Genomic DNA, 21863 nt, shown 5'->3' on the forward strand with positions numbered 1-21863 from the left:
ACTAGCACCTTTACCTGCTTTTCCACCATAAGACCAAGCTTTCACAACCACCAAATCCTATTGGATCCCTTCGCGGGAATATTTCCTTTGCAAAAGGCTTTTCACCATTGGTTTTGTTTCTACGTGAAACAACAAAAGGTTTGGTCTCCGGGACCATTAACTAATCATTTGGCAGCAAAGCCCTTTATGCCCCAGTGTTGTCGGGGGCCTTGTTCCCTGTGTTAATAACTTCACGTTGTTGGTTCATTTCTACACAAAATGACTAGGGGTCGGGGCTTACCTCGCAGCCCCCTCTATCTATACAATTTTTTATTGAAGCCTTTATAAACTCATCGGGATCATTCCGCCAGGGTGACAGATCCCATGAGGACCACCCGCCTGCTATGTGATTTGTTGCCACTATCCTCCATGTTTTTCCTCCGCATCCCAACACTTGCTACCCGATGCTTTCACTTATGCACCGCTAACAACCGACAGGGTTATTCCTTATGGGATGAGTTGTCTGATGGGGTCAACCATCGCAACCAAGAGCCAATGAAAATTCTCTCCAGGTTGAGTCAGCTCCTCATCATCCCGACACCTGGTCATCCCACTAATTTTCTATTGTGTTGTGCCAAAACCTTCCGGGCTCCTGCTGGTGGGATGATGTCATGCTAACGTCACATGTACCACGTGTCGATCAGTGATTGGTTACACGTGTCATCTAGATATGGTCCATTAGGGTGCCCACAAATGCCAAATCTGCTTGTCACATGTCCATCATCGATTGGACATGCTAACGTCACCATTTGCTACCGTTTGAGCCAATCACCTACTACCACATGTACCTGTCAGGGAGGAGAGAGAAAGGGTCCTCTGAAACCTTTGTTTTGCAACAAAATCTTTCGTTATTTTTTTTTCCAAAAACCGCTGGGTTCAAGCCTTTTTCCACGACACCACTCTTGAGAAGATTATGGTTTTAGGAGGGGCGCCCCTCGGGTGGATCTCCGATGTTTATCTATGTAATTGGCGGTGTAGGAAACCACGTCACATGACCACCACGCCTATCTAAAGGGATGTCTCAGGTGCCATCAAAAATATGCCACATGGCCTGGTGCTTAGCCATGTGCTCTTTTGTTGGGCCAACTCTTTATTGCATCTCCGCTTGTTAAACCTTCGGTCTGGCCCTCAGTAGGTTGAGTTGTCAGAATTGTCTCCTCTGCACAAATATCATTGGTAAAATCTCATTTTCTGTGTCCCAACACCCATTTCCTGGTCCGTTATTTTTGTGTGCCAAAAGGGTTGCACCGAGGTGATACTGTTGGGCTATTATTGTTGGGTGGGCTTCATCTTCTCTTTACATCTGGACCTCTTAGACCTAGGTGCCATTAACATACCACTGGGGTATATCCATTGGGTGGGTTCCACCTGCCCAATGGGAAACACTCCTGATGTTGCGCTATCACTCCATATGAGCTCGGAGCTTCACGTAGAGGCTCCGCCAGTCTTACCATTGAATTTGGCACTTAATCCAACTTTGGTTACATGCCAAAGTCTCACCCAAACACCTTTAACTCTATAATGGTTTGAATTTGAGTGAAGTAACTTTGATTGGATCTAACTTTCACATTCAAAATTCTTCATGCCACCATAAATATTTTTTTGAGCTCTTTCCATTTGTGTGGGTTTGAGCCACTTCTAAGATGATATACTACTTCAAAACTAGCTCCAAAGTCTCAGCACCATTCTCATCCAAGATGATCTTATTATGAATGATCCTTTTCCATGCTTTGCCTTTTTATTTACCACCTGTTGACACCAATCACAACATATTTCCAACATTCTCCCCCTTTGTCATTGATGGCAACACTAACATCAAACAAAACACCTTTTGCTTTGTCAACATAGATTGTCTCCTTTGAGTGCTGCTTGCCTTGAGATTTCTATTGTTGTAATATTGTTGCTGGTATTGTTGTTGTGCTTGATCACCATTATTTCTCCTTTTATCCTTGGTTTGATCATTATATATCTCCCCTTTTTGTATTTTTGTTTGATTACTAGAGATCTCTCCCCCTTTGACATCAATGGAAAAGATACTAACATGCTCCCCCTGTCAACAATCTCCCTCTATCTTTTGATCTTGTGGACCTATCAACTGCTTCTTCGTAAGATGAAAAACTCAAATGCCTCTGATCTGATCCAAGCAACTTCCTTTTTTTCCTGTGAAGAAGATTGAATAGAAGGGAGAGGAGTATTTACTCCCTAATATTTTCCTTAAGCAAACAAGAGGAATCTCTTACTGAAACAACACATGCTTGTGCAACTGAGCAATGAAAAATAAATTCCACTAGTATGAGTCTCATATAGGATTACATTCATAACAATGCCTACCTAGACACATACACCTGACCTCTAGCAACAAGAACAACCTTTCCTATGCATGACACCATCAATTTTCAGCTGATGAACAACAAAGTACAACACTTATAAGTGCTTAATGGACAAACATAGAGGGCATCTCACCAATGCATGCCTAAACAACTCACTTGTATCTCACTCGGCATACTTCTAATGACAACAAAATCACCATGATACATTTTACTCATCAAGAGTTGGTCATATAAATCAAGACCCATTTACCAACACTTGGACTTATAATCTCATGTTGACAACATGAACAGCATACTCCCACAAAGAGTCTAATGAATGTAAATACCAATTAATAGTACATGTGATACCAATTTAAAATGATTCCAATTACTAAATTGATGTCGGTGATAGATATGTTTGAGCACTTGATAACAAAGTGATCTCATCCCTTGATCTGTTGGCATTATGATTCTGGTCTGGCTCTCTGGTACATGTGTTGTACTTGATGGCAACTCACTCAAGTGGCAAAACTCTGTTTCAAGCTCTCAAAATGATGGAAAATAAGAGGTTTGCAGGAGCATCGTTCAAAAGGTGCGGACCCGCAGGTTCGCCGTACAGGAAGTGCGGACATACCCGCAGGTTATCCGTTCATAAGGTGCGGTCCCCCAGTTCACTCAATCCAATGCAGAGAAGCGTGCTCACGTGGGGTTTCTTATGTTTGGCCCTTGGTATTTAGCCCGTCATTCATGATCCTATGGTTTTGGCCCGTGGTATAGGATCTAAATTATTTGAACCCCTGTTTGGATCCCTTGTATTGGTTTTCGATGGTTTTGTCCCATGGTTTGAATAAGGGCTTGCCTATAAAAAGGAAAAGAGATCACTTGGCTAGAAACTTGTGAAATTTGAATATCTTAAGATCTGAAATTTTGGGTGATTGGTTTTAAAAGCTAGATCTAAATCAAGGAGAAAACTTAAGGTGAATCTATTGATAAGTCGTGATCTCTCGGGCGCATGATCAGATCTGTGGATCTGACTATCTGTGGCACATTGGAAGACTGTTAATTTGGCCCTAATCAGAGGTTCGTAGGCGATCCACGGCGTGAGTGCGGGGGTACGCAGTGCAGGAGAAGGTGTAGTGCGGGGGTACGCAGCGCAGCAGAAGGCACAGTGTGAGGTACGCAGTGCAGAAGAAGACACAGTGCAGAGGTTCGCAGGGTAACAGAAGAACAAGTTGCGGAGGTACACTGTCAGACAGACAGTGCAGGTGTAGATCTGAGCAGAGGTACGCAGGGCAGTAGAACGAGTGGTGCGGAGATACGTAGAGCAGTAGACCGACCAGGTGCAGATCTGCGCAGTTTAGACACATAAGAGTTGCGGGTATTCGCAGACCACTATTGGTGAAGTTGCGGACCTATCTTGAAACATTTGTTGGTTGTCTTTTATCTAATGCTATAGGGTTCTGGGTTTATATTTCTGGTAGTACTTTTCTGTTTACAGCATTCTGAGAAGTTGGGTGATTCCTTGGTTGATTGTATAAGGAGATTGGGTGATTTGCATGTACTTGATGATTATTTGGATCCAGTTTGAAAATTAATGAAACGTGGTCCTTAAAGAAGTAAAAGAGCAAAGGGGGTTGTAGCTCCCTTCCAGGAGAGATTGGAAAACGAGAGAGAGTTGTAGCTCTCTGCAGGTTGCAGCCTTCATACTGGTAAAGGACTGCACTAGTACAAAATCCTTGTAAAAGAAGTTTCTAATTGAAATAAGATAGAGACATATTGCAGCAGGTGGTTTTTACCCACATTGGGTTTCCACCTTATATTTGGTGTTCTTTGGTGTGCCTATCTATTTTTCTTGTTCTTGTTCATTATTATATGGCACTGAAATACAAATTAAGGATCAATATCTGAAGAATAATTTAAAGTATAAATCTGGAAGGTATATTGAAAAGAATTTGATAATACTGATTCACCCCCCCCTCTCAGTATTATTTCCAACAATTGGTATCAAAGCCAGGTTCTTCAGAAGAAGCTTGATCGCTTGAAGAAAGATCTTTCATCATGAGCAACTACGAGAGGGAAGCATCAATCAGGCCACTGATTTTTGATGGGACAAACTTCGTTTATTGGAAGGTAAGAGTTACTACCTATCTTCAATCTCTTGGTACAGAAGTATGGGATATCATAGATACAGGGTATACTTTTCCATCAGCAACTCCTACAGATCTGGCTGAGAAGAAGAAATATGAAACAAATGCAAAGGCGGTCAATACTCTATTAGGATGCCTATCTCAATCAGAATTTGTCAAGGTAATGCAGTTTAAATCCGCAAAAGAGATATGGGACAAGATTGTTCTGAGCTATGAAGGAGATGATCAGGTAAAACGAGCAAAACTTCAAACCCTCAGGATTCAGTATGAAAATATCAGGATGTATAATGATGAAAGTGTGGCTAACTATTTTCTTCGTGTAGATGAGATTTTTAATTGTATGAAAAATTTGGGTGAAGAAATAAAAGAGGCTGTTGTGGTTGAAAAAGTTCTAAGATCTTTGTCCCCTAGGTTTGAATCTAAAGTTTCTGCAAAAGAAGAAAAATAGAATCTACAAAGCCTTAAAATTTCACAGCTTCACGGAATTTTAACTGCTTATGAAATGAGGAAAGGAGGTCCATCGGACAGGAGAGAAGCTGCCTTCAAGGCTTCAGGCAAAGGAGAGTACTATGAGTCAGGACACGTGTCAGAGGAAGAAGAAGAATCAAATTTTGTCAGAAATCTTCAACGGGGTATTGGTCGTTTCCGAGGTAAGTTATCTTTCAAATGCTTTGCTTGTGGAAGAGTTGGTCACTATGCTGCCAAATGTCCTCACAAGGATAAGATTGACAAAGGGAAGGAATCTGTTAGATGGAACAAGAAACAGAATGCAACTAAGAAAAGTTACTACACTCATGAAGACAGTGATGGCCTATCAAATAGTGACGAAGATGAACGAGGTAATGATTATAAACTTTTAATGGCCTTTGAAGATGATGATTACATGGACGCTATAGATATAGATGGTTTTTATGAAGAGATTTCTCGACTCAAAATATGTTTAGAAGAAAAAGATATGATCATTGATACTCTGCAATTCCAACTTGATGAAAAAGAAAAATCTCTTGAGAAGTTAGAATGTGAAATTGTTGGCCTTAGAAAAGAAATTGAGAAAACAAAGGATCTTAATCTATTTGTTAAAGGATCTGAAACTCTGGATGAGATTATCAATGTACAGCGTTCTCCACTAATCAAGACAGGCCTGGGTTATAATGGAGAAACATCTCAAGCATCCACCTCAAAGAGTTATCTTGATGTAGCAAGGAGGAATGAGCAAAAGCCCAATGGCGATCACCAGGTAAGGCAGGGACGAATTACATCAAGAACAAACAAAGACTACCAGGTAAACCAGGGGCAATCCATCTTAAGGGTGAACAAAAGCTACAACCAGCCACAGGTAAAATCTTCTCAATTTGCTTCAAGAATGGATGACAATAGAAATTACAATCATTTGGCTGGTAGATTTGATAATCGCAGAAGTTTCTTCAATGGCCAATGTTTCTCTTGCCATAACTTTGGTCACAAAGCAACTCAATGTGTTGCTTATAAGACAATCATGACTAGAGAAGCTCAAAAACAAAGAAGTATGACTGGGATTACGAAAAGGACCTATAACAACTTTTCTGCCCTTGAAAATGAAATTGAATGTTCTATTTGTAATAACTTCGGTCATGAAGATTCTGAATGCAGGAGCAGGTTTCGGCAGACAAAGGAACAAGCCTCAAGCACCAGAACATGGAGAATAAAGGAACCACAAACAAAAAGATGTGGGATAGCATTTTATGCAGAAGGACAAGAAAATCTATGGTACATTGACAGTAGATGTTCGAAGCATATGACAGGTGAGAAAGAAAAACTTGAATCATATACTGCTTTAGAAAAGGGAAAGAAAGTTTCTTTTGGAAATGATACCCCTGCAGCCATAAAAGGAAAAGGCACTGCTCAGTTGAAAGAAAAGGTCAAAGCTGGAAATGTTTTGTATGTTGATGGCTTGAAGCATAATCTACTAAGTGTCAGTCAGATGTGCGATCAAGGAACAGAGGTAATATTTCAATCAAATGGATGTAGTGTTCGTGATCTTGATACAGGAAAAACAGTGATCAAAGGTAGGAGAACTCCAAATAATCTATACATATTTGAAGAAGGAAAACAACAATTCTATTTGAGCAAAGATGATGAACATTGGTTATGGCACTGGAGGTTGGGGCATCTAAGCTTTTCACAAATAAGGAAAGCATGCAAATACCAGGCAGTTCGTGGTCTTCCAGATATCAAAATTCCAGACAACACCATATGCAAATCATGTCAGTTTGGTAAGCAAACCAGAACTAACTTCCCTGAGAAGGAAGGATAAGCTAGCAAGCCTCTTGAACTAGTCCATACAGATGTATGTGGTCCATTTAGGAGAAGGTCACCTAGAGGAGAAGAATACTTTATATTATGCATTGACGACTTCTCCAGGATGGTTTGGTTGGGACTTATGAAACACAAGGACGAAGCATTCGAAAAATTCAAATCTTTCAAAGCCTTGGCTTGAAAACGAATCAGATCACAAAATTAAGTGCCTCAGGTCCGACAGAGGTGGGGAGTTTACCTCAAATGAATTTTTCAATTTCTGTGAAGAACATGGAATAAGAAGGGAATTCTCTACAGCTAGGACTCCTCAGCAAAATGGAGTGGTGGAAAGGATGAACAGAATGGTCCAACAAATGGCTCGTGCTATGCTTGATGAGTCTGGGACTCCCGCAACCTTCTGGGGTGAAGCTTCTTTTGCTGCGGTTGTTATTCTCAACAAAACAAATGTCTGAGTGAACAACACTCAAACTCCTCATGAGCTCTGGTATGGTGAGACTCCTTCGGTAAAGCATTTCAAAATTTTTGGAAGCAAATGCTATATTAAGAATAATGATGAACAGATTGGCAAACTTGAACCTAGAGCAGATGAAGGCATTCTCCTTGGTTATCCTCCGCACAACAAAGCATATAAGTGTTACAATAAAAGACTTGGAAGAATTGTTGACAGCATAGATGTAGTGGTTGATGAAAAGGGATACATTCCTAGACAAGTGAATTATGAAAATATCAAAGAGGATGAAGACTACTCTCCAAATCAGATTGATGATGAAGAAGAACCTCAAGAGGCACCAGAGGAATAGATAAGGATAGAAGAGAAGACTCCATCCAGGTACGTTCAGAAGAATCATCCAGAATCTCAGATTTTGGGGCAGAAAGAGGCAGGTGTACAAACAAGAAGAACAATTGCAGAAGCCTCAAGCTATTTGGCATTACTCTCCTCCAGTGAAACACAAAATGTAAGAGAGGCATGCAAAGATGAATGTTGGGTCAAGGCGATGGATGAAGAACTTGAGCAGATTGAAAAGAACAACACTTGGGAGTTGGTTCCCAGACCAAAAGATAAGAATGTCATAGGGACAAAATGGATCTTCAAAAATAAGTTGAATGAAAATGGGGAAGTAATTAGAAACAAGGCCAGACTTGTTTGTAAAGGGTATGCTCAACAAGAAGGAATAGACTTTGAAGAAACTTTTTCTCCCGTTGCTAGACTTGAGGCCATCCGAATGTTCCTTGATCTCTCAAGCTTTTAGAAGTTCAAAGTATTTCAAATGGACGTAAAATCAGCCTTTCTGAATGGAGACTTAGAAGAAGAAGTGTACATTGAGCAACCAGATGGGTTCATCCTTGGGAATGATCCAAATCTTGTATGCAGACTAAAAAAGGCTCTCTATGGTCTTAAACAGGCTCCAAGGGCTTGGTACTACCGTTTGGACAAATATCTTCATCAACAAGGTTTTTCAAAGGGATCAGTAGATAGCAATCTTTATATAAAAATTGAAAATGACAAATTGCTAATACTTGTTGTGTATGTAGATGATATCATCTTTGGCAACAATGAAGAAGCTATGAGTCAAAGCTTTGCCTTGGTGATGCAGAAAGAATTCGAAATGTCTTTGCTTGGAGAACTGACATATTTTCTTGGATTGCAAATCCAACAAAATGAAGGCGGGATCTTCTTGTCTCAAACCAAGTATCTCAAGCAGATTTTGAAGAAATATGGCATGGAAGATGAAAAACCAGTATGTACCCCCATGGTCACAGGATGTAGCCTCAGTGCAAATGATGAATCAGCAGTAGTGCATCAACCAACCTACAAATCTATGATTGGAAGTCTACTTTGTTTAACAGGTACCCGACTAGACATCATGCATGTAGTGGGAATAGTTGGAAGATTTCAGGCAAATCCAAAGGAAACTCATCTTTAGGCAGTGAAGAGAAGTTTCAAGTACCTTCAAGTTACTCAAAACTATGGCTTATGGTATCCTAGAGATACAAATATCACACTTCATGCTTATATAGATGCAGATTGGGCCGGAAGGGTGGATAACAGGAAGAGCACAAGTGGTGGTGCATTCTTTATGGGTTCCAGATTAGTATCTTGGTTCAACAAGAAACAGAGTTCGATTTCTTTATCTACAGCTGAAGCGGAATATGTGGCTGCTGCATCTTGTTGCACTCAACTCCTTTGGATGATGCAGACCTTGTAGGATTTTCAGATCACTTGTACTACACCTATCTCCATCTTATGTGATAATACAAGTGCAATCAACATTTCAAAGAACCCAGTCATGCATTCAAAGACCAAGCACATACCGATCAAGTATCACTTTCTCAGGGAACAAGTGCTTAAACAAAAGGTCAAGTTGGAGTATGTTCCTTCTAAGGAACAAGTTGCTGATATACTCACCAAACCATTGCCCAGGGAGACCTTTGAATACCTCAGGCAAAAGCTGGGGGTTGTTGGTGCATCATCCTGTTGTTGAATCTCATCTGTTTCAGAGATTGTTGGTTGTATGCAAGTTTCACATGGAGTATACGCATACATTTGCTGGTTTGCGGATTGGTCGAAGATCGAATGGCACAGGTTCAGGGGGAGTATATATTCTTCTAATAATGCATTGTTGGCATTATGGTAGAAGATCTTGGAGGAAGTACAGAAGGAGAACACGGATGCTGATCTAAATATTGCTGCAATATGTCTCTATCTCTTTCACGGTCATGTATGGTGTATGGTGGATTATGGTTCTTGAAGAAATTTTTCGTTTGCAGATCTGATCTTTAGTCAGGGGGAGCATGATCAGAAAAGCAAAGGCCTAAGCATGTTCTCAGGGGGAGCATAACCCTTTGCCCTTGATGTCAAAGGGGGAGAATGATGTTGAGGGTCTTGAGGTTGCCATCAAGTCCAAAGGGGGAGATTGTTGGCATTATGATTCTGGTCTGGCTCTTTGGTACAGGTGTTGTACTTGATGGCAACTCACTCAAGTGGCAAAACTTTGTTTCAGGCTCTCAAAATGATGGAAAATAAGAGGTTCGCAGGAGCATCGTTCAAAAGGTGTGGACCCGCAGGTTTGCCGTACAGGAGGTGCGGACATACGCGCAGGTTATCCGTTCATAAGGTGCGGTCCCCCAGTTCACTCACTCTAATGCAGAGAAGCGCGCTCACGTGGGGTTTCTTATGTTTGGCCCTTGGTATTTATCCTGTCGTTCATGATCCTATGGTTTTGGCCCATGGTATAGAATCTAAATTATTTGAACCCTTGTTTGGATCCCTTGTATTGGTTTTCGATGGTTTTGTCCCATGGTTTGAATAAGGGCTTGCCTATAAAAAGGAAAAGAGATCACTTGGCTAGACACTTGTGAAATTTGAATATCTTAAGATCTGAAATTTTGGGTGATTGGTTTTAAAAGCTAGATCTAAATCAAGGAGAAAACTTAAGGCGAATCTATTGATAAGTCGTGATCTCTCGGGCGCATGATCAGATCTGTGGATCTGACTGTTTGTGGCACATTGGAAGACTGTTAATTTGGCCCTAATCAGAGGTTCGTAGGCGATCCACGGCGTGAGTGTGGGGGTACGTAGAGCAGGAGAAGGCACAATGCGGGGGTACGCAGCGCAGCAGAAGGCGCAATGTGAGGTACGCAGTGCAGAAGAAGACACAGTACGAAGGTTCGCAGGGTAACATAAGAACAAGTTGCGGAGGTACGCTGTCAGACGGACAGTGCAGGTGTGGATCTGAGCAGAGGTATGCAGGGCAGCAAAACGAGTGGTGTGGAGATACGCAGAGCAGTAGACCGACCAGGTGTGGATTTGCGCAGTTTAGACACAGAAGAGCTGCGGGTATTCGCAGGCCACTATTGGTGAAGTTGCGGACCTATCATGAAACATTTGTTGGCTGTCTTTTATCTATTGCTGCAGGGTTCTGGGTTTAGATTTCTGGTAGTACTTTTCTGTTTACAACATTTTGAGAAGTTGGGTGATTCATTGGTTGATTGTATAAGGAGATTGGGTGATTTGCATGTACTTGATGATTATTTGGATCCAGTTTGAAAATTAATGAAACGTGGTCCTTAAAGAAGTAAAAGAGCAAAGGGGGTTGTAGCTCCCTTCCAGGAGAGACTGGAAAATGAGAGAGTTGTAGCTCTCTACATGTTGTAGCATGTGTACTGGTAAAGGACTGCACCAGTACAAAATCCTTGTAAAAGAAGTTTCTAATTGAAAGAAGATAGAGACATATTGCAGCAGGTGGTTTTTACCCACATTGGGTTTCCACCTTATATCTAGTGTTCTTTGGTGTGCCTATCTATTTTTCTTGTTCTTGTTCATTATTATATGGCACTGACATACAAATTAAGGATCAACATCTGAAGAATAATTTAAAGTATAAATCTGGAAGGTATATTGAAAAGAATTTGATAATACTGATTCATCGCCCCCATCTTAGTATTATTTCCAACATGATCATGATTCTTTAACCAAAAATTTTGATGTCTGATACCAATTAACAATTGGAACAACATCGTAATAGTCAATCCATTCATCATATCAACAACTCAAGATAGCATGCAACACAACCATTAGCCTCTGTCATGCAGCACACAACTGATATTGGTTAATGATACCAATTTTCAATGCATAATCTGATACTCAAATCTTGACTTGAGTATACTCCCCATGTAGCCATGCTCCCTCTTTACATTAATAATATGCAAACAATACGTGCATTAGTAGTAAATAGATCATCACCATCTACTTAACAATCTAATTTGACAACAACATTCAACACTTCTCTTACCCTTCAGATGCATTCCTTGGCATGTTCCTTTCTTCTCCTTGCATCTAAATTTTATGGCTTCCCTTGAAGCCAACCTATTCTCTTCAATGAAGAGGAAAAAGGGATCTACTCTCCCTGAGTAGATTATCTTCCTTTTTATTCCACACTTGCTGGTTTTCATGATTGGGTGGATTTATGCCATTTCCTGAGCATACATACGTTTGTTGCTCTTCTTTTTGACCGTATTCCTTTGAATATCTTTCAGGGCTAACGCTACTTCTTTTAACTAATTTTAGTCTCTTCCTATTGCAGGTTATATAGGAGAGATCAACCACCAGAATTTCAGAGTCTAAATCTTCAAAATCAAACATTGTTCTATGCTGCCTCCATGCACCATTTGATCTACCTTTCTTCTGGGTGTTGAAATAGATCTTGCTCTCAACATGATCCATACATCTATTTGCAGTATTATGAAAAGATAATTTCTTGCCAGATTTTCATTCAATTGCTTTATGCCCAAAATTCTTACACTTGTAGCATTCAACTTTATTCAAGAAGGGGAAAAAAGAATTATACTTCTTACCAAATCTTGTGCATGTCCAATTTCCTGGACTATAATTTTCTCTCTTGCTTCTCTTGGGCCATTAGAAATATTTCCTTTGAGGAGAAAAGGCTCTCTGTGCTTGGCTGGTCAAATTTCTCTTTTGAGGAATTCGTGGTTGTGGCTGAAATTGCACATTCCACCTATGTTGTTGCACCTTCGTTTTCCTTTCTGGACACTTGGAGGCAAAGTGCCTTGGTTATTACAACAAAAGCATATGAGGGGTTGCATACCTTTATTTTGACTCCTAGAAGTCCCTTTATTTTGATACGTTCTTTTCTTTGCCATTGCAACGTTGTCAGAACTTCCTTTAGGCAAATTTGTGGGTCCCTTTAATGGTGTCGCTGAGTCACCATCATCTTCAATTGTTATATGAGCCTGAGAGGAACAATCATTGTTTTTATTGTATTTAAACGCTTTAGAATTCTTTACATGCTTCTAAAGATTCAACACTTACTCTTTTGATTCTCTATTCTCCTATTCAAGCTTCATATTTATAGCTGTGAATATCTTAATCTCTTGAAGAGTTGATATGAGATTTCTCTTCAAACAAATCTTTTCTTGAAGATCTTCCAACTCAATTGAGGAGCCACTAGATTCACCATTAGTGTTTATTTCACTTTCAAAATTTTGTTCCCTTGATAACTCTAGGGATTCTTTTAATGATACGTGAGATGTCCTTCTTCCTTTTCACCAAAGGTGGACCCATTTTTTTCTTGACCTATGTCTAGATATTCCATCACTATTAAGGTAGTTCTGTCTTCATTACAACTTGATGAGCAACTCTTACTTTCACCATTATTTGTTGTGAGCAGTTTGAAGATATATGGTCTACTGTTCTATAATAACAACAAAAAAAAAAATTTACTTGTAGATTGCATCTTCTCTCGGTGCTGACCATCAACTTGGCCTATTGATACAAAATAATCATCATTTGATTCATGATTTTCAATGCTCTTTGTTTTCTTGTTTCATCCCCCATGGAAAACCTTTTGACACCACATGTAGTTTGCATGTTTACTTCATAGACGGACTACACTTTGTCCCATATCTCCTTGGCAGATTTAAAGCATATTACTTTTTCAACATTTGACTTAGACAACCCTCTCATAATTTCCGTCTTGGCTTGTTTATAAAAGTGATCATTTATTACTCCATACTGCACAGATAGCCATACATCCAAATCAAGGGTTTGTAGGTAGCTTCTCATTCTTACCTTCTGTTTTCGCAGCTACAACCACCCTCAAAAAAATTTCCTTAGCTTCGTTTTGGAGCCTCCCTACCAACCATCGTCAGCAGCATGTCTTGCACTGTCAAGTACACGAGCTTCAGTGGTTTTCTAGCAGATTTATAGCTTGTGCATGATAGCTTGTTGCATCCCACTCACAAGTTGTTTCTCCAGACTTGGTCCAGCTATAGGATAAGCATCTCCCTCAAGAAACTATGTAATTCTGGAGGGGAACCAACCTTCCCTCTAGAAATTGCACAATCCTGACTGGCAGCTTCTTGGGCTCTAGAATTGCGCAATTCTGTCTGTCAAGCATCAATGGAAAAACTATGTAATCTGTCCCAGCAAGGACTACTCAACCCAAAAATTGCACAATTCTGGGCAGCAGTTAGCTTCTCAGCCTAGAAATTTCACAATCTTTCTGGGTAGCCAGCCCAACTCCCTCCCAAAAATGTGCAAATTTTCCCATCAGTCAAATAGGGTATTACATGTGCCTTCAGGTTGACAAGTTCCCTCCGATACTGAGAAAAACTAATTTGCATGCATGGACTGCTTCTCCCAAGGCAACATGCAAAGGCATCCCTTGATTCAGGGATCTATTTTTAGTAGCTGGAGGTTACATGCAAGGATCACTTTAGAAACCTCTCACCAAGTGTCACTTTTCCTAGATTTGGGGCATGCACGTCACCACCTCAATTTTATCAAAAATCATCAACCAAATGTTGCAGAGCTCATTCCTCACATCGACCTTGCAACTTTGACATCCCACACTACATCTAGGAGTCGTCGACACATTTAGCTCAGTTGTTTTGGGGTAAGCCCTCTTTTCATGTCTCGCACTGCGTTTCTGTCGCTTTTTGTGTTTCACCTTGTGTGAGTGTTGTTTGCTTGATTTCAGTGAATGCTTGCTGTTGTTTTAATGTATGTTATATTGTAGAAGCACCGTTTCAGTTTTCATTCACATCTCACTGTTGTCGCATGCATGACATTATTTCTGAATGAATGGTCATCGTTGCAGCGACTCAATTCACACACATGAATTCTTTCCTGTTTCCTGAATCCTGCAATTACTATTTTCATGTATGATCATTCACTCTTGTTTGCACTCATCTCACCATGCATTCAGACTTCTCATGTTTTTAGTCGCCCGTCGGCTGGTCTAGGCTGCCTTGGCCCAGATTGTGCCTTTCTTGGCTAGCACTGCACATTTCCAGAAGTGAAGGCTCCGCCTTCCCTCCAAAAATTGCGCAAGTCTAGCCCAGAACTGACCTCCAGAATTGTATTACGCAATTCATGGAGGCAGTGTCCTGCTGGCCCCAGAAACTGCACAGTGCAGTTTTCTAGTTACATGTCATTACTGACTGAAATTGTGCATTACACAGTTTCAGTGCTCATCAGGCTTGGCTGGACTATGCATTACGCAGTTCCAGCATTAGTCAGCCTCCAGACAACCTGGATTATGCCTTACACAATTTTGACAGTCAGTCTCCCGACCTCCCAGCAGAAATTACGCAACCTTTACGATCAATCACACAGGTATGTTGCAAGTCATTTCTCAAGTTCGTTTTGGTTTTCAACTAAAAAATTGCTTTCCATGAGTGTTTCCATGTCTCCAGGTATCATAGGTGTTCATCTGCCTCTCAGCAACATAGGTACAATGGTTTCTAGGAGAGAAGAGTCGAAGACATCGTTCAGAGCACACTTGGGGATGCAGTTGATCAAGTGTCTATTAGCCTGCCTACCCAAGAAGACATCAAGTTATTCATTGACAAGGACATCAAGATAAGATGGCAGCATCATCAAGTAAGCAACACCATCGACAGAAGTTGAAGGCAGCATACCTGCACGCAACGAACGCAAGAGGGAGGTTGTTGACAACATAGAGGCGGAACAAAGTTGCAAGCTCAAGAAAATCCACTTGTGATGAAAGAAACTTTGGGGATTGAGGCTATGAGGTGACAACACGACACGAAGATCGCACGAAGGTAGAGAAAGGAATAGAGAAGGAGTTGCATGTGCTGAAGCAACAACTTGAGGAAGAACAGGAGCTACACAAACATGAGAATGAGTTACAGTAGGAACAGGTACAAAAGGGGGTGAAACATGCACAGATGGATGAAACTGCGCCAGTACAAGTTATAGATCCATCCCAATAGCTGGCATAGAGCAGACAAGGTGAACAGTGTTGTTGATTGCATGCAAGGGAATTCAACAGCATGCATGTCATTGTGTGCACACATGCGATCCACCTATTTGGCACACTCACCGAGGCAAAGAAAAGAAGCAAGTCCAACTGGAGTTGAACACGTATTTTGACAAATTAATGCGCACGGCCACCAACACATGCTTGGAGAGCAGCGTAGACACTATGCATCAATATGTTTTCGGTTCGGTTGCACCTATGATGACCATGTGCATACTATTAGACGAGTTGGATAGAGGAGCCATATCAGTGCACCTGGATGCAATGAACACAAGAGTTTGCTTCAACAAGATGTCACCATTGAGTGCGTAGACACCATAATGAATGACCAAGCTTGGCATCAACTCACCACCTTCGACCATCACAAGGATGTCAAAGAGTTGATCTCACCATAATGGTCCGAGTGTCAGTGATGTCTTGCATGGCTTGATCAAGCCTTTTTGTCTCACATGGGAATACGTGCATTGTAATGTAACGTCTTGTCAAGTGGAAGTTCAAGTGTCGATAGTTGAATGTAACAATCATAGAGTAGTTGAAGAGTCATGAGGATAGATGAATGGTCTCAAAGGGGAATGTCAAGGGTCACCCCACCCTTTGCTATAAATAGTCCCTCATAATTCACTTTAAAGGATTTTGGTCATCCAAGCTTCCAATAGGAATATCTCAGAGGAAGCTTGGACAATATTGTAATGAGCCTTGGCTTCTCCACTGTGCAAAGCTAGTATATCTCTTTGGAGGAGAAGGCGGTTGTGGCTGTAACGTTCTGTTGTCGGAACTAGTGGTTGGACATGGATGTATTATATGACTGGAACTTACACTTCTTAATATGACATAGCAATCACGTTTCATGCATCTGTTGTATTGTATTTCAGCTATCTTGAGTACTCTAAATGATATATGTATCTGTTTTCTTACGCATGCATGTGTAGCTATTTCTGTATATGTATGTATGAATCTTTCTTAAATGTGTTGTTGGTTTAACCATCACTTTGGATTTCTAGCTAACTTGCCTTCCATCTTGTGATGCATATTTGCTTGTGAGTTCCCTTCTTAACTTCGTGCTATCACATGTTTCCAAGGGGCACACTCACCTCACCCTCTGTGTGTTATAATCGCTCATGCACCTTCCTTGACTTACTACATATGTCACACTCTTGCTACCAACAGGGACATCTTACTTGCCTCTATGCAAAACCGCGGTCAAGGCATTACTGTACGACCCATTGCTAGGACTCCTACACCAAATGATTTGAGGTATAATTGAGAATTATTACTAGGGAGATCCCCTGACATGTTGGCAGGTCCAAAACCGTCAACATTTTGGTGCTAGAAGGAGGGCGAGATGACAGGCTGAGTCCTCATATCTGTTTTGAATCCCTACATATCTATCATGAGTAACTACAAAGTTTCTCTTCTAGAGTGTATGTTTGATGGAAATGACTTCATTATCTCGGAAAATCTCTCAGATAACTTGTCACATAAAACATATGATGGGGTAGGCCATGTAGCCTTGGTTAGGCATGTGGTTGGCATTGTAGGTTCATGCGAAAGACATGGAATCTTTGAAGAATACATGACTTGTGCACTGTTCATCTACACGCTTCGAGGGCACCCAATGCACTGGTGTACCACGCTACTTGAAAAATCTATTCATTCTTTTTCTCATCTGGTCGCGAAGATAGAAAGTGCTTTCAAAATCTTTAACGGTAAAGCACTCGATCAAGAAATTTTGGAATTACAAAAAGCACCCGATGAATCCATTGAACAGTTTCATACATGCTTTTGTAATCTTGCATACCGATTTCCCGAAGATGAAATTGATTGGGAATTTATCAATGGAAGATTCGACTATCTTCTTTACATATTCGAAAATCCACAATTCTTGAAATCATTCAGATCCCGCTCAACACACTTCGGTGATGAAGCTACGCAATCACAGGCTGGCACAATTGTTTTCACAAGTGGTTGTCCGCCTTCACCTCATCAGATAACTCCACCACTGTAGAGTGACCTGGGATATTATGCACACACATTTGTTGAACTGTCACATCCTCCCACCCCACTTTCTCTCGATATCTGCAGATATTTGGCTTGAAAGCCTGTTGGTTGTCACATGGATTTTTTCCCTCAACCTCCTCCCTGCGTTCTGTTGATTCTCCAGATTGTACTGCCATGTGCTCTTTCGTTCCGGACTCCTCACCTGCTATGAATGAGGATCAAGTTGTCACTGAAGTTCATGTTATGTAGCCAACATCTGCCATCATTCATGATGAGTGTGTGCAGGAATCTAAAGAAGAACCCTTAGTGAAGGATGACTCCCTGCCAGCTGTGCCTCATCCTCTTTATCCTGACATCCCTTGTGATTCAGCCACTGTTGATTTCCCCTGTGAAAACTCATTTTTGGATGTTTCTACTTCCGATCATTCACAAGACAAGTTGAATGTCAGTCTATCATTACATTGCGGAGAGGACACATCTTCCTCCAAAAATCCATCCAAACTGTCATCTGTGATTTCTGAAAACACAGAGGGTGAACATCCTTGCTTCTCATCTACCCCTCTACATGATTAATCAAATTATGAGGATGCCAACAAACATCTTGAATTTTATGATCTTAGTTGTTGTGATCCCTCCACTTCTTCATCTGATCACGATGTTGATTCAATCGTTGTTAATTTGTTTAAGACACTGTTCTACGATGATTTATCTTTCGACGAAGTCAAAACCCCACAGATTGTCGAGGCACTTCAGCCTGAGCTGATGGTTATGTGAGGTCCTTGTTGTCCTAAGGTTGGTTTCACTCCCTATTATGAAATTGGTTGAAACATGCAAGGCTCCTCATCAATCTCTGCTTTGCGTTTAAGATCAATCTAACACTCACATTTCAGTTCCTCCACTCGAACTACACGATCCCATCACTCATGCATTGGAGGAATCTTACACATCAAGCACACTTGCACAACCTAAGTGGTCTACCTTTCTCACATTTTATTGCATGTAACAGTCAAGAGATTGCATACACTCAACATCTGCACGCAGTGTAGTACCACACCATGGCAAATCCACAAAGTGCATGCCATGCACTTTCACTCATTTTTGTTCTGTGGATTCTTGTAAACTCGGAGTGTATTTGTCTTCACTATTATATCTTTATTTTTTGCTGGTTCGAATAGCCGTCTTGTTTGTGAACCATGCCTTCACAACCATGGGTCGACCAATGTGCCAATGGCTGCATTGGAAATATCACTTCACATGATCAGGCCCATGCACTATTAGCTTAGGAGTAAGAATAGTGTTTGCTTTTGAGTTGTTTTCTTGCATGCATGTTTGCTTCTTTTTTGTGTGTTTTATTGTTTTCTTAATCGCTTTGCTTTCACATTTTCTTTTCTTCTTTCTTTTCTATTTGGTTTGTTTCCTTGTTATTGTTCGTAGATTAGTTTCGCATGGACCATGTGTGACTCTTGAAACAAGCTGGGTAAATTACAAGCGGATTTGTACAACTATCAAATTTTGGTATCAGTTGTCCACTCTCTTATGTAAGAACTTGTTGTCTTTAGTCCATGATACATCAATGGAAAATACATACTGTTCGAAGTGAGCCTTAGTGAAAACACAACGCTTGCATGCTAACTAGTATCACCTACTCTAGTTGGTTTTTTTTGGGTTAATCCTTGTTAGATCAGTCAAGTAGAGTGAGGTGAGGGGGAAAACCTTAAAAAGCATGCCAGAGGTATACATAAACTACTTCTTTGATGGAAAAACCTCTTCTGCTCTCGATAATTCAGGATCCCTCTTTGACCTTTGAAATGAATAAGTGCTATGCACAACTATGAAAATGAAAAAATGAAAAAGTGAAAATTTTCCCAAAAAAATGAAAAATGAATAGGGAAAAAGAAGAGAAAGGCTTATACGCAAAGAGGTGATGCAAGTAACTCCACCGGGGTACTGACCAGGCTCGCTGGCAACTGAGCGATGCTTGTGTTCCTGCGTGGCTCCAATGGGGTACTGTCTAGGCCTATTGGCAGTCGAGAAACACCAAAGATGAAACTAAAACTCTGACAATTATACTGCTTGTGCACCAATCAAAACAATTGTGTTGGCTTCGCTTGGAATGTGTGTCGACCAACCAAGGGCTCGACAGATGCTACATCTTACAATCAAGCAAGTGTGGAAACCAAGATGAACAAATAACTGAACAGTACTTTCGGAGGTGTTAGACTTGGTTTTCATGAACAAGGTCCATTCAGAGAGCTGGAGTTCTACCAGTGTGTCGCCAAGTGTTGGAGCGGGTACAACCACCCTCCATAATTTTTCCTTAGCTTCGTTTTGGAGCCTCCCTACCAAACATCCTAACCGGCATGTCTTTTACTGTCAAGTACATGAGGTTTAGTGGTTTTCAAGTAGATTTCCAGACTGTGCATGATATCTTGTTGCATCCCCCTCACAGGTTGTTTCTTTGGACTTGGTCCACCTGCAAGCTGAGTAGCTCCCTCAAAAAAGTGCACAATTCTGGAGGGGAACCAACCTTCCCTCCAGAAATTATGCAATCCTAATTGGCATCCTGTTGGGATCCAGAATTTTGTGATTCTGCCTGTCAATCTTCACTGGAAAAGCTACGCAATCTGTCCCAGTAGGACTGCTCAGCCCATAAATTGTGCAATTCTGGGTAGCAGTCAACTGCTTAACCCAGAAATTGCGTAATCCCTCTGGGCAGCCAGTCCATCTCCCTCTCACAAATGCACAAATTTTCCCATTAGGCAAGTAGGCTGTTGCATGTGCCTTCAAGTTGACCGGTTCCCTCCGGGACCAAGAAAAATTGATTTTCATGCGTGGACTACTTCTCCCAAGGAAACATGCAAAGGAATCCCTTGATTCAGGGATCCATTTTTAGCAGCTAGAGGTTACATGCAAGGATCACTTCAGAAACCTCCCGCCAAGTGTTGCTTTTCCTAGATTTGTGGCATGTGTCACAACCTTGATTTTATCAAAAATCATTAGCCGGACGTTATAGAGCTCATTCCTCACATCGAACTTACAACTCTGACATCCCACACTGCATTTAGGAGTCGTCGGCACATTCAACTCAACTGTTTTTGGGTAAGCCTGCTTTTCATGTCTTGAGCTGCGTTTCTGTCACTTTTTGTGTTTCGCCTTGTGTGAGTGCTATTGGCTTGATTTCAGTGAGGGCTTGTTGTCGTTTTAATGTATGTAGAAGCACCGTTTCTATTTTCATTTGCATCTCACTGATGTCACATGCATGGCACTATTTTTTCACAAACGGCCACTGTTGCGGCGACTCGCTTCACACACATGCATGCTTTCCCGTTTCCTGAATCCTGCACTTGCTATTTGTATGTATGATTCATTCACTCTTGTTTGTGCTATAGAGATTAATGCACGGGTGTTTGGTTATAGAGATACCCTCAAGGATCTTCCTGGGATCCTTGGCAGACTGTCAGATTAGGCGCAGCTGGCACAAAGATACATGCATATCCATGTTAATCAGATGAGAATCAAAGTAGGAAGAAGGACTTGTTACCTCAAGTCTTGCTGTGGTGTTGCTAGAGAGCACAAAGTAGCAGAGTACAAGACCCCTCTACTAGCTCCAAGATAAAAAATTTCACATAGATAAGACAAGGTATAATACCGAAACCTATAAATTTGACAATCAATGCACTAACATATAGAGATATCTAATTACATGTATCTAAGCCACTCATAATAACAACATTGCATAAACATGTAAACTAATTACAATACCAACGCCATGGAGTGGACAACACAATTTCAGGTCTATATTAAAGATAGAAAAGGGTGACTACAACCATCGGTTGTACTAGCCTTCCTTTACTCATCCAGCTCCTCTCTCTCTCTCCCTTCTTAACCTCTTGCAGTGCCTTTGTTAGATACTAGCTTCAATAGTCAAATAGGCAATCCTTTCAAATGTTTCAACCTTTTCCACAATGGCCCTAGCCTCACATATATAGCGTGAGAGGAAAAGCCTTGCCAAATCATGAGTTTCTTTGGGCAAAAGAAGAGATGTTTCCATGCTTTTATTCTCTTTCCCCATTTTTAGACTCCGTTAGGAATGGTAATTCCTCCAAACAAGTCGAATCTGGATGTTTCCCTGCTTTTATGAGATGACATAGCAGTGACTATCTGGATATTTCTCGGTCAACTTGTTCCTTTGACTCATGGAAACTCACTTAGGTTGACTAACGCTCTTCCCGAGGAAATCAACAGAGTTACCCTAGGCACTAGCGCACTTA

Source organism: Pinus tabuliformis, chromosome 3_2 (assembly GCF_031772625.1).
Source record: "Pinus tabuliformis cultivar Carrire ecotype Pingquan chromosome 3_2, CPIR1, whole genome shotgun sequence".
Classification (NCBI taxonomy): Eukaryota; Viridiplantae; Streptophyta; class Pinopsida; order Pinales; family Pinaceae; genus Pinus; species Pinus tabuliformis.